At 35.3% G+C, this 12,950-nt stretch overlaps 1 pseudogene; it reads right to left on the minus strand.

Annotated features, from left to right (window-relative positions):
• The window catches only part of LOC129086089 (proliferating cell nuclear antigen-like), a 90,146-nt pseudogene that overhangs the window by 60,661 nt on the left and 16,535 nt on the right, over window positions 1-12,950 (minus strand).

A 12,950-nucleotide genomic window follows, 5' to 3' on the forward strand; every position in this document is an offset into this window, starting at 1 on the left:
CCCTTTCAAAGTAGGCACCTGGGGATGTCACACAGCTCTCCCACTCCCAATAGCCATCAGTTGCTGTGTTGCATTTCCCTGAATTTCTTCAACAGTCTGAAATCTCTTCCCTTTCAAAGGTGATTTGAGTTTTGGGGAAAGCCAGAAGTTGCAGGGCACCAAATCTAGGCTGTAGGGGGCTGAGTCACCTGGGTGATTTGATGTGCCAAAAAACTGCATGAAACATCATACATGAGCAGGTACATTGTTGTGCTGAAGCTGCCAGTCTCCAATTGTTCATAGCTGTGGGCTTCTGAATCATCCTAACAGTTTCTGTGGAGGAATGTTCAAGCTTAGGGCACAATTTGATGCAGATTTGTTGCTCTAATAGCTCATTCTTGAATGGCCATGCAGTACACATGCTCACTCAGTAGCATCTATCACCCCCACGGACTATTACAGTGAAGTTGTCATCATTCACATGTGCATTCCAGTCCACTCTCCTTGGCTGTCAGGTTATATTGATGTTGCACAAACTGTTCTTGTTATATTAACAATGGTTGGAGTTCTTCCAAACAGACTATATATACACACACACACATACATACATATATTACACACACACATATATGTGTTTTTGTATATATGTATATGTGTGTGTGTGTTTTCTAGAATCCTGACTAATAGGATAGATAGCTGATAATTGGCTTAAGTGATTATGGAAGCTGAGAAGTTCCATGATTTGCCACTGACAAGCAGGAAGACCCAGAAAAAACTGTAATTCAGTCCAAGTTCAAAGACCCGAGGACCAGGGGAACCAATGATATAAATCACTGTCTAATTGCAAAAGAAGACAAATGTCCTAGTTTAGATGGACAGGCAGGAAAACAAAAGGGTAATTTCCCCTTCCCCCTTCCCCCGACTCATTCTATGGAGGATTTCAGTGGATTGGATAATGCCCACCCACACTGGGGATGGCAGTGTATTTTACTGAATCTGCCAATTCAAATGCTAATTCATCTGGAAACATCCTCACAGACACACCCAGAAATAATATATAATCTGGGTAACCTGTAGTACAGTCAAGGAGACACATAAAATTGAACATTACCCTGGGGTTCTACTCTATTTAAATCTTTTAGATGTTGGTAGAACACCATGATGTTCCAGAAATGTTGGTGTTACCTCCCAGAGTATAATTGTAATATGTTAAAGGGTGAGGTTTATCTCATTGATAGCTGATATTGATTATGTTTGATCCCCACAGGATCAATTTTCCTTCTCTCAGAGTATATACTCTGTACATAAGCCTCAAGCTTATAATTGAGGGACCAGAAACAGAACCTATCCTTTTTCATAAATGCAAAAAAACTAGAGAAGAACACATATACCCCTAATCAAAGATGGATGGCAGATAAGAGAATGTATACAAAATGAATTTGAGCTCAGAATCATCTTCATGCAGATCATCACACACCATCTAAATTAGATCAGCACAGTTGGGATAAATACAAGCATCCCTTTAGCTAAATAGGGTAGCATTTTATATTTACCTAAACAACAAGCTTTTTATTGATTGCGTCTTTTCAAAATACATTCATTTAAATTATAAAACTTTGCACAGAATTTGATAATCGTGTAAGTGTTGCACAAAAACAAATACAATATGCAAATATAAATGTCATATTGTCTCATTAGCCATGTGTGAATCTTTATAACAATAAACTCCAAATCTAATTTGGAGTTTTTACATAATATATGTTAATTTGTGGATGAAATATCTGCATTGTAATTATAAAACTTAATTTAAGTCATCCATCTGATAAGAATATTTATGCAGATTTATACATATTCAACTAACATCAAAGCTGAAGGGACTATTAAGCTAAGTTTTGCCCTGATTTCCAATATTTAAATCTCAAACTAAATTTTTGATATGTAATAGTGAAGCTAACTAGTGACGCTGGCAGGAAGCATTATGTAGTGGAGGAAATTCCTCAATCCCTCCTTCTATTTCTCAAAGTTGTTTAAATCTCAAATCTTCTGACATGTTCTTAGAGACAATAATGTTAAATTGCAATATAACTTCCCATCTGAAGATACTTTTACCTCTTATTAATTAGTACTCCAAGGGAAATACTGATAATTATGCTCAATTTAAAGATGATAAACTTAGAAAACTGAGACTGATTTCTGAAAGTACACAGTTGCTAAGTTGAGAAGCTAGGCTCAAATTCTAGTCTACATTTTCTCTACCTCTCTTTTTATTTTAACTTTTTATTTCTTAATTACAATTTTATTCAATATTATTGTGTATTAGATTCATGTGTACAGCATAGTGGTTAGATAACCATATCCTTTACAAAGTGGTTCCCTTCCTGAATATTTCAAGTAGCTACCTGGCTCCATACATAGTTATTAAAATATTATTGACTATATTCCCCATACTGTAATTTATATCCCTCTATTATGTCTCTATCAATTTGTACTTCTTAATCTCTTCATTGTTTTCAGCCAGCCTCCCACAAAACCCCTTTCTTCTGGCAACCACCAGTCTTTTTTCTGTATCTATGAGTCTTTCTATTTTGTCTATTTGTTTATTTTGTTATTTAGATTCCACATATAAATAAAATCATATGGTATTTGTCCTTCTCTATCTGACTTATTTCATTTAGCATAATAACCTCTAGACCTATCCATGCTGTCACAAAAGGTAAGCTTTTATTATTTATTATGGATAAATAGTATTCCATTATGTATATGTATCTTACTTTTTATGGTACATCCAGTAAGTGGTTACTATCCAAATTTGATAACCCAGACAACTCAACACTAGAAAAACAAACAATCCAATTAAAAAATGGGCAGATGACCTGAATCGACATATTTCCAGAGAGGGCATACAAATGGCCAATAGACATAAGAGAAGTTGCTCAATATTACTAATAATCAGAGAAATGCAAATCAAAACCACAATGAAATACCACCTCACATCTCTCACGATGGCCAGCACCAATAAATCAACAAACAAGTATTGGCAAAGATGTAGAGTAAAGGGAACCCTTGTGCGCTGTTAGTGGGAATGCAGACTGGTGAAGCCACTGTGGAAAACAGTTTGAAGATTCCTCAAAAATTTAAAAATGAAACTGCCTTATGAGCTGGATTTTCACTTCTGGGTATATATGTCAGGAAACCCAAAACACTAATTCAAAATAATATATACTCTCCTGTGTCCATTGCAGCATTATTAACAATAGCCACTTTATGGAAGCAAACTTAGTGCCCATCAGTAGATGAGTAGATAAAAAAGTTGTGTATTTCCACCATTCTTAAGTGGCCAGAAAATGTTCTGTACCATTTATGTTTACTTTTGATGATATAATGCTTAGCTTTTCTAAAATAACTTCCTAAGAGCAAAAGCGCATATACATCACAGGATAAAATGAAATATTAGAAAAAAAAAACACCTCTTCATATATCTATTATTACACCTTAGTTCTGAAATTTCATTGAACATTTATGATGTAGAATAAAACATTGTAGGCATTTTATATACATTTCCGCATGTAATGTTTATAACAACTTTGTGAGGTAAAAAATTATGTTTTTATCCTAGTTTTCTTCAAATGAGAAAGCTTGAGATACATAGATATTATGAAAGTTTCCCAAGGTTATACAAGTAATTTCAGGATTAAGCTGGACACATTTGCCCCAATTTGAAATAAGAGAAAGTTTAAAATGCATCTAAATTAATCTGTGACATTCAAAGTAATTGAGAAAGAATAAAAATAGGACTTGTAAATGAAAGAGTTTAATAAATAATCATAATTCTTGGTTCCATGTAAATTTCACACATGCTCTCTTTTCTACATTGCAGCATTTTAATAGAATGTGCTACTTTAAAAATGTTGTTTGTTGATTAAAATGATTTAATGAGGGCAATGCATAAACATGAACGTTTCTATTCCAAATCTGATCCTATATAATAGGCTAAAAATAAATTAACTTTTGTTTAAAGCAAAAACTGCACTTGACAGTTTAATGGTGTTCTCATTTCTTAGAACTTTGTGGAGGTGGAAATTCAATATAAATAACTGGACAAAATTCCATAAAGGTATTTCATATACCAGAGGCATGAAACTCAGAGATAAGTGTTCCAAATTTCAAGCCAATTGCTCTAAAACCTTGCAAACCGTCAATGTGTTAAAGCTGGTCATTTGCACTGAACCACTGCCAACGTATCAGAGCAAAACATATTTCTTTTTGAAATGTAAATGATTGGACCCTGAACTCTTTAATAATATGTTTGGCATTATATGGTGTTCGAGGTCACTGTCTGACCTATGCTAAAAATATAAACCAGGGACAGCGGTCAACCTGTTTATTGCCTGGAAAACACTTTTCTGTGGAGGAGAATGGCTTTAGAGTTGGAGATTTTGAATTTCTTCTTTTTTCTTTTTGTTGAATTTATTGGGATGACACTACTTAACAAAATTATACAGTTTTCAGGGGCACAGTTCCACAACACATCGTCTGTACACTGCATTGTGTGTTCACACACGAAGTCAAGCCTTCATCCATCACCATTTATCCCCTCGCAATCACCACACCGCTGTCTGTGTCCGTGAGTTTTACTTTTTTTTTCTTCTTTTTTTGGCTCAGTCCCTCAATCTCCCAAACAGAGCACACACCACTCCCCACCCCTGACAGCTGTCAGCCTGCTCTCTGTGGGTCTCTCTCTATTTTTCTTGTTAGTTTACATTGTTCATTAGATTCCGAGTGGAATCATATGGTACTTGTCTTTCTCTGACCTAGCATAAAAAAATCAAGCAGCTATAGTACATTTACACAATGGAATACTACTCAGTTGTGAAAAGGAAGGAACTCTTATCCTTTGTGACAGTATGGATGGACCCGGAGAGATTTTGAATTTCTAATTCTAGTCTTTATAGAGTAGTACTAAGTATATACAGAATGCATGTCTCCATGACAAGAACAATTTATATAGAAGTAATTTCATATTGCAAATGAGGTTTGCATTGAATTATCTATTTTATATTGAATCTCAGCAGTTAACTTATGCTAGGTAAATTTACTTCTTTCTATTCACATCAAAAGGTTAAACATTTGTGATCATAGTAGCAAGGACTTGTGGACAAAACCAAAGGGGAAGAGTTGAGGGAGGGACGGAGGGATGGAAGGGGCAAGGGAAAGTGGTGGGGGGTAGACAGAGACAAATGTATTTGAAAAAATAAATTAATTAATTTAAAAAAAGGTTCAACATTTGGCATCTGATTTATGTTTTCAGAAAATAAGTATATATTTATAGAAAATTAAAAGAGTTTTGGTTCTTTCTGCTCCTCCTAAATGCTTTTGCTCCACTTCCAAAATTTTTATGGAGAAGAATATTCTGATTAGTTTGATCCTGTGATGCTGACTTGCTCATATTAACTTTGCACGATAGCTATATTAATACACTATACATACATCCTCTCTTTTCTTCCCTTGTATAGCCGGCCTCCAGCCTTTTATCTGCATAGTAAGACTCAGTCACCTTTCAGTTTATTTTTATGGAGAGGAATAAAAATATGAGTTCTGCACAAACGATAAACTGACCTGGCCAGTTCTGGCACTCTGTTCCCTTTCCATCGGCACAGTGGGTGATTAAATCCTGAAACTCAGGTTTAGCCTAACGTGATAAAAGGAGGTCTTCTAGGCCTATATATTTTCTCTAATCTTGAAAAATAAAGAGGATATAAGCCTAGATAAAATAATGACTTCCCTCCTTTATTGTATCTCTTATGCTCTTCTTTATTGCATGAATCATAAAGAAAAGGGTAGCTAAGTCAGGGTAGGATTTGTGTATTTCTGAGCTTTATACCATCTAATCACTCTTCACTCTCATGATCATTTATAATCTCATCTTTTATATTCTTTGCTGTTAATAACATTCTGCTCAGCACTGTGGGATATAGATAGGAACTCAGTTCAGCCATTTCTAAACTTTTCTTTTGAGCTCACTCATGCTTACATGCGTAATAATCCCATGTGGATCACAGATTTAGTTATCTGGCTTGGATTTCTGAAGGGTATATTAGAGTTCAGTGCATTTTTCTAAGTAATCAAAACCCACCAGTATGTTGAGACCTTCTGTAGAAAATGGGTGAGTTGTGACACTGGCTTGAGCGAGAGTGACTCATTTGAGCAGGAAAAGTAGTGAGATTCAAACTAGAACTCAGTCTTATTCATACAAAAAAAATCTCATAAAATAACAGGAAAAAATTCTCCAATAAGCAAACATTTTGATACAGAGAGATCTGATCATATTGTAAACTAATGCTATAGAAATAAGATAATTAAAAACTAACAGGGAGAAATAATAATAGAACTTAGGTGTTAAAGAGTGTAGCCTTAATTGATAGGCCTAAGTGATTAAAGCTGAAACTAAAGAGTTAAAGATTTTAGTCTTAATCGATAGGCTTACGTGACTAATGCAGGTGGAAAGCTGTGTGGTGATTGCTGGGGGGAGGAGGAATAAGGGGACTAAATGGTAATGAAAAAAATACAATAAAGATTAAATTAGAAAAAAATTGCATAGTTTTTGAATGAAGACTCGTTGGGAATTTTGCCTAGAGGGTGGCGGCAGACAGCAGGACCCCACTTGCCGTTTGGTAACAATTTTAACCTTTGCTAACTACTTCTTCTGATGTCAGTTTTTTCATTTGTGTTATCATATTTTTAGATTAGCATATAAGTAATGTTACTAACAGTCTTTATACTCCTAACACATCATGAATCTAAATTTATACTCCTTAAGATGAATCCTTTTTTCCTTCTCTTGAACTATGAGTATCCTATAATAACCAAGAAGCTACTTGAAACTTTGAAGAGATAAGAAAAAAATCAAAAAAGGACTACTTCAAAGAATCTTTGGACCAATGGCTGGATCAGAGTTCATCAACCTCAAGTACATACCAAACTCTGGTTTAAGATGCAGCTGGAGAATGATCAGAGCAAAGGAAGAGAGTCTAGGTAGAACAAAGGAAATATTGTGCAAAAAGAAATCTGGAAGAACTAAATTGCTATTGTCCATTTCTGTGCTGTTACTTTTAATAGTTAAGGTTAGCCTATGCCCTCGTTACTCTGTTGAAAGGGCCTACCCTTCAAGAAACTCAAAATTAGTCTTACTATTTCTATTTTCACTACTCTCTTCCAAGGCATTAAGTAAAGGAAAAGATTTCCTTAACAAAGTTCTTTTAAGAGGCTAATTGGTACATTTGACATTCTTGAAATCCTGCCTAGGCTGTTGATTCCTTCAGCTTGAGACTTTGATTTCTGTAAAAATGTAATTCCCTGTGGAGAAGTATGGCTTTAGGTTGAGTGGCTTTGATAGTAAGTTTTTATACAGAGCCACCACGAAGATTAGGAGCCTCACAAAAGGAAGCAGGAGGAAAAGAATATGGAAAGGAGAGCTGTGGGTGAGGGCTATCCTATCTGTATTTCCCCGACAGAAATCTCTTCTTAATTGTCCCCTTCACAATGGCTGTAACTGCACATAAGTATCACCTCTACTCATCCCACTCCCTAAAGAGACTTTTAATTTTTTTCCCCAAAGAAAAATTACAACCTCAGTGTCAGCTCAATGAATGGTATGCATGACTCTAAAGCCATCTTAATGACAAGAATAAATCTTTCATGTGAAACCTGGTTCCCATTCAAGATAAGGTTACAGCTGCAATAACATTTATGGGACTTACAAGTTGAACTGTGGGAGAAAAAGACTTCTCAAGGGGTGAATTCTAGTTCTATATTGGCCCTCCCTAAATATCCTAAAACCCAATAGAAGATTGTGACTCAACCTATTACTTACTATAAGGATCAAAGAAGGTAAATGGAACAAGTAAATTTGGATTCTTAATGTGAAAATGTGTGTAGTGGGTGTGGAGGGGAGGGAAAACGTAATAAAGTGGAAACTTATTTTTTCTTTATATTTTAAGCTTAGCAGATTAATCAGTCAAATGCATTTATTGGGATCATCTAAGGTCTCTAGCAGTGTTTCCCAACCTTATTTCTGCTATAACTTATATGAGAGTAATATACATGTGCTTGAGAAACCCATGCAAATTATATGCTGGTTTAAACTATGTGCTATGTAAAACAGAAGATGAGCTATCTATATCTTGACCTCATATAACCAACTTTTAATACCGTGTGTGGAAGGGCAGTGGTTGCGTATCACCTGTCTGACATAGAGCAGAAACTTCGTGAATACTTACTGCATCAATGAGTGTTTGTATGTCTAGGATGGCACAGACTTCAAAATGTCAATACCCTCAGAGAATGTGGTTTTGTGAGGCAAGCCGAGTTAAAAGGAATAATGGAAGCGTATGCAGTGTTGCTATGTGTTTCAAGGGGAGAAAGACTCCTATATATTTGGACCTTCTGAGTTCAAGATTATTTTCATTCTTTTAACAAGTACTTATTGAGCACCTAAAATAAACAATATATGCTAGACATCAGCAGTAAAAAGATGAATGACACAGCTGTGTTTTTAAAAGTTCTCATTCCCTTTAGAGTAACTGTCATGTAAACAATGAATTATTTAGTACAGCAGCTCCTTTTCTGAAAAGACAAAGTAGAGTGTGTCAAATAATTTAAAAATTGGAATAGCAATTCTCTATTATTCAATAACTGCATAAATGGATGGGAACACTGTTATTTTTTAGCGTTTTCCTAGGTTTTAATCCTATAATCCATGATAAGTATGTACCAAGGACAAAAGGATTTTGATCATTAAACATATTTGCAAATGTAATTGTGGATATACACAGAAACTGATGAAAACTATTTTCTTCAGAATTCTTTTGAAACAATTAAATTCAATATAATTTTACCACTGAATATGCCATATTCACTATTCTTTGACACAGATCTAAAAATGCTGCTAAGGACCAGAAAAAATTCATATCCTCACTCAGTAGATGATGTGCTTTTCTGAACTCTGAGTGGCATAACTTTTTTTTTTTCCTTTGTGGGACCCAAGATGAATTTTTGAATGTCAGTGTGGCATTTAACATTTGAGAACCATATTCGATGAGTCTATTAGACCTTTACAAGTCTACTTCCTGGGGCTTTTCTCAAAGGAGAGTCATAGATATTTTGAGCTAGTCAAAAAGGAGCATGAATTCTTGTATAAGAGGGAGTGGTTAAATTAAAGGCATTAAACTGGATGGGATGAGGGGAGTAATATATTGAAAATGGCTTATTGTGTTAGTAACCTCGTACAAGGAGGGGCAAGTTCTATTAAAGTTCATGGTGGAAGCTCCATAGAAAATGACCAAAATGGAAGACATCAGAGCTTCTCAAATGTGAGAGGTTTGATCTGAAAGCTTGTTTTGCTTATTGTCCTTGACATACAATTTCCCAAAGTGAAAAGAATAGAAAGAGTAACATCGTATTCCTTCAGTCTGTCTTTTATGTGCTTTTATTGTATGGTTGTTTACTTATAGAGAAATAATAAAACTTCTGCAAACTCTATTCTTCTTAAATAACAACACTTCCAGAACAATTATTTTAAAAATACTGAATAGATTTTTAAAAATAGATTCTATTTTATTTCTTCCTATGGGAGCCATCACTTATACCTGTCAGAAGTGGGGACTCAGCAGGATTTAAATAGAGCAAAAAAGCAAAAAAATCAGAAAGTGAAGAAAATGCATGCAAGAAGTGGAAGGGGATATAGCGACAGGCATGGAGAGTGATATTTACTTAGGTTGCAGGCATTATTGTATTCTGTGGCTATTGTGCAAACAAAATATTATCAACTGGCAGTTGAGAATTAAATTCTACTTTATGTACCAATAGTGATTTGGAACCCAGGGTACATAATACTAAATGTTTGGAAGGACTGGGATGTAGTCTAAGTGATAAGGTTTCAGAGATGATGTTCAGGGCCAGACTTTAGTATCTGTGACTGGAATTGGCAAAATCATTGTGGGAGGAGAAATTTAAGCTGGTAACCAGAATAAGGATTTAGATGCAGTGACAAAGGCCTTTTTGGAATAAGAGGTACATACAAAACATTCATATAATAATAATAAGCTCCTTGAAAAATTCAACACATGTCAGAAGAAGAAATGTGACTAAGTTCTGAAAGGGACATGTAGACACTGATTGCATAATGGTCTTCAGTGGGGAGAAGACTGTTTTTAGCAACTGCCATTCGTGGTGATATTTTTGCCAGTGACATTTATTTTATTTTATTTTTTTTAATTAATTTATTACTTTTTAAATACATTTGTCTCTGCCTTCCCCCCTCTTTCCCTTGCCCCCTCCCACCTTCCCTCCCTCAGCTCTTCCCCTTTGGTTTTGTCCTATCCTTCCCCCCCCCCCCCCCCCGTGGTGATATTTTAATGTTACTTTCTCTGTAAACCTCTAATTAGAACATAATAACAAGTGTTATGGAAAAACCTAAAGAGATTCTGCAGGGTGACGGAGGAAATTACCAACTCTACCTGTAGTTCAGAGAAGGTTTTGTTTGTATCTCTTAAAAAATATGTAAGAGGTTTTTGGAAGATGATGTGCTCAAGATAAGAACCCAAGATGTGCAGCTATGTAGCTGTGAATAGAAAGAGGTATTTGGTGGAGCTGGATCTCCAATTGAAAAGGAAGGAAGGAGAAGGAAAGAAAGAGGGAGTACGTAAAGGCAATTGTGTACATTTCATGCAAAAGGGATTTTGCATGGTTCTATTAATACTGAAAACCTGGTAACAATCATGATCTGATTGCATTGTACAAAAATCATTTCAATTTCAGAGTTTGAGAGCTCTCAAGGAGAAGTGCTCCCTACTGGAAAATATTTACTGAATTAAAATATGTAGATGAAGAGAAATGTGGAAAGTGTTCTAGATAAAGTCAATGATAAATAAAGACATAGAGATAAAGACAGTAAATGAGAAAGATAGTGTGGTAAGTACAGGTCATGTCAGGGAAGAATGGACAACAAAGAAAATATTATGAGAATGAATGAAAAATTAGTGTAATAATTACTTCTTGTTAACTTCTATTTAGTTAACAAGCACTATGTCAAGCACTATGTTGGGCTCCTTATATGCATTCCATCATATCTTTCAGACAGTTACTTTATCAGGTAAACATTTTTTCCTCCAAATTTAGGATGAGGCAATCAACACCAAACAAATATAAGTATTAGAACTAGAATTAAATCAAAATGTTTTAGATTTTTAATTCAGTGATAGTAACCACTAAACTATTGTTGCACTCATGGAACTGGAATATTGTTACAGCGGTAGTACTGTAGTTTGTCATGTATAATGCATGCTTTTTTGCCAAAATTTTTGAGGGAAAAATAAGGATATACATTATATATGGTAAAATAGTTCCATGTACAATGTACACAAAAACATGGGTGCACCTTACACACAGAAAAATGTGGTATTTGTCCTCATAAGTAGGATTTAGTCACATAGTAAGGCAGCTATTTTTGCTAAAGGAGATGTGAACCATGCCATTCTAAAGAGATCGCTGTTTGCTGATAGCATTCGACGCTTGGATTGTTGTGAGGATAAAAAATAAGATTGCATCTTTTTAAAAAGCCTCTTTTACAGATGGAGTTATATGATCTAGACCCTTTTCTGAGAAAGAACACTCTAAAAGAATGATCCGAAAACTTCAGATTATTTAGTTTTGTTTTTATTTGTTTAGATAGAAGTGACATTGAGCATTAAGTTTGAGCCAATTCTAAAGTTGTGGAGTAGAAGGATCAAAAGGGAAGGGAAGAAGGTGATAGAAATTTGCCCCATTATTAAGATAAGATGATCAAATTCATCCTCATAGAGAGATTAATTGGAATGAGACCCATGTTTGTGAGGCTAGGAAAAATGGTGAGTAAAAGTAGTTTATTTTTCTGAATAATGTTTCTGACTAGAACTTTAAATGGAGTCTGCGGTGGAATTAGGGATATGCTGGGACTGACTCTTCTACGATTTAGTTTTTATTTCAGACTCACATCTCTAGAGAATCTAGTACAGTCTCCTGCAACCGGTAGGTGCTTAATAAATATTTGCCTGATGTATCTCAAATGTCTATTCAAACACGGTCCTATTACCTTCCACCAAGAATGACTTCTATTATAATATACACCTCTTTGAATGGCTTACCTCGAGCCAGACATTTGGTATTCAAGTCTATTGGATTTATTCCTACATTATACCTAATAAACAACTATATATTTTTTCCTTTTATCTTCTTTATTACTGTCCTGTGTCGTATCTATGAGGTCTGTTCAGACGTTACCCAATCATGTATTATGAAAAATAGAAACATTTATTGAAGAAGGTACAAGAAACATAGTATGTAGGACAATGACACCTCAGTCCCCTTCAAAGTAGGCACCTGGGGGCCTCACACAGTTATCCCAGTTGCCATCAGCTGCCCAATTGTATTTTCCTGAATCTCATTGACAGTCTGAAATCTCTACCCTTTCTAAGGTGATTTTAATTTTGGAAGAAACCAGAAGGCTCAGGGTGCCAAATCTGGGCTTTAGCAGGGCTGAGTCATTTGGGTAATTTGATGTTTTGTCAAAATACACTGCACAAGACCTGATGCATGAGTGGGTGTGTTGTCGTGATGAAACTGTCAATCACCAGTTGCCCATAGCTGTGGCCTTCCGAGTCATTGGAATAGTTTCTGTAGAGGAATGTGCAAGCTTAACGCAAAATTTGATGCAGATTCATTACTCTACTAGCTCAGTCATTTTGAATACAATGGCCACACAGTACACATGCTCATTCAACAGCATCTACCACCCCCAATGACTAACACAGTGAAGTTGTCATTGTTCACACATATGCATTTCAGTTCTCTCTCTTTGGTTGCCAGGTTACATCAATGGTGTGCAAACCATTCTGATTATATTAAAAATTGCTGTACTTTCTCTCCAAAGAAAAAGT

This window comes from Pteronotus mesoamericanus, unplaced genomic scaffold, assembly GCF_021234165.1.
Source record: "Pteronotus mesoamericanus isolate MK-2021 breed Mesoamerican mustached bat unplaced genomic scaffold, CSHL_Meso_final scaffold_36, whole genome shotgun sequence".
Classification (NCBI taxonomy): Eukaryota; Metazoa; Chordata; class Mammalia; order Chiroptera; family Mormoopidae; genus Pteronotus; species Pteronotus mesoamericanus.